Source organism: Octodon degus, unplaced genomic scaffold, assembly GCF_000260255.1.
Source record: "Octodon degus isolate 3935 unplaced genomic scaffold, OctDeg1.0 scaffold00072, whole genome shotgun sequence".
In the NCBI taxonomy this organism is placed as follows: domain Eukaryota; kingdom Metazoa; phylum Chordata; class Mammalia; order Rodentia; family Octodontidae; genus Octodon; species Octodon degus.
In genome coordinates, this window is record NW_004524648.1 from 6536225 (window position 1) to 6538253 (window position 2029).

Here is a 2029-nt window from a genome sequence, read left to right on the forward strand (position 1 = left end):
TCAGATGAACACTGAGATTCCACCTCACTCCAGGAAAAACAGCTACCAGCAAGAAATCAAACAATGCCAAATGCTAGAGAGGCTGTGGGGGACAATGAAGCATTTCTCGTTGTTAGTGGGAGTGTACACGGGTGTGACCGAGTGGTAGTTGTATGCAGTGGGGCAGTGTGCAGATTCCTGAAGATACTAAATCTCAGAGATATAGCTCCTTGGCATAAGTGCCTGCCTGCCAAGTGTACAGTCCTTGATCCCTGGTACCAAAAACAGATGCTAAAACTCAAAATCCCCCCCAAAAAAAACCCCTCAAAATCCTATTTGACCCAGCTATTCTCCTTTTAGGCCCTTTCCCCAAAAAGTGAAAGGTATCATACCCCAATTATATAAGGGTGGTCCTTTCAAAAATTTTATTTTATGTATTTGGTACAGGGTCTCGCTACACAGTTCGAACTCATAGTGATCCTCCTGCTGTTAGCCTCCCCAGAGCTGGGATTACAGGTGTGTGCCACCACATCTGGCCTCGGTGGCCAGCATGGCATACCTGGGACTGGGCCAACACATGGTACTGGGGATCAGAACTGGGTCCTTGCACTTGCCAGGCAAGCGCTTAGCCCGCTGAGCTATCTTGCCAACCCAAGCACGCTCCTTTTTATAGCAGCACAATTCCTAATAGCTAACTCTTGAAAGAAGATGATACGTGTATCAACATATGAACAAATAAAGAAAACATGCCATTTATAGACAAAGGAATTCTATTCTGCTGGAAGAAGGACAAATGTGAGTCATTTTAGGAAAATGAAACCATATAAACTTGAAACCAAAATGTTAAGTGAAATAAATCAGATATATAAGCCCAAAAATCATGGCTTTCCCTTAGATAAACTATCCAATATTTAAAGAAGAAAATAAAAGACCAAAAATAGGGCAAGTAAAGAGTGAAAAATAATTGAGACAGAGATTCCCCTCATTGTTAAGGATGGCCTTAAACTCACTATGCAACCCAGGCTGGCCTCTGACTCACTGCAATCCTCCTGCCTCAGCTTCCTGAGTGCTAGGATCATAGGCAGGGTCCATCACATCTGGCAAGGAAAATATTGTAATCCAGCATAGACAATGTATTTAAAAGTGTATCTTAATTTAGTATAATTGTCTTAAGAGATTCTGATGGGGTTCTTTGCCTATTAGTTTTGCTATTGATCTGCATTTATGATAATCAACTTGATAAGTAGTTATTAAATAAATAAGTGAATCTGATGTTCGCAAAAAGATAAAGTAATGCAGAATTCAATACCCTTAAAGTTACATTACAATGTGCTGTATTTCAAAGTTCAATTCTTCCTGACTGGGTGGCTATGGTTCTGCTAGGTATATTCTATTACATATGTCCAAACAACTTCAGAGAACAACTGAATCATGGTTAGCAAAGTTAAAAATAAGCCCACATTTGTTACAAATATATCAACTTAAAAGGTTGTCTGCAGGGCTGGGGAGATAGCTTGGCAATCTAAGCACCTGCCTGGGAAGCACAAGGATTCAATCCCCAGCACCTCAGGTTGTGACGGCCCCATAACCCCGGACACACTATGCCATCCACTGAAACCAGGTGTGGTGGTGAACGCCTGTAATCCCAGCGCTGGGCAGGCTGAGACAGGAGGATCGTTACAAGTAGGAGCTGCATAGAGAGACCCTGTACCAAATAAATAAATAAATTTAATTTTTTTTAAAGTTTTCCACAAGTACACTAGTACAAGATTTAAAAGTTCTATATCAGGTATAAGCAAAGATTTAAATCATTGTCTGTGGCGTTTTGTGCTGTCCCAACTTCTCTGCCAGCTTTTGTACTTACACAAGCATTTGTACACCAGTAAAATAATTCTGTACTTCTATGTAGTAAAATACTTGTATGTTGTTAAAAAAACATTGAGAAGGGCCAGGGAAATGGCTCAGTGGAATAAGCACTTCCCTGGCAAGCTCAAGGGCCTGAGTTCAATCCCGAGTTCCACCAAAAAATAAAGATAGGAAAGAAATATGC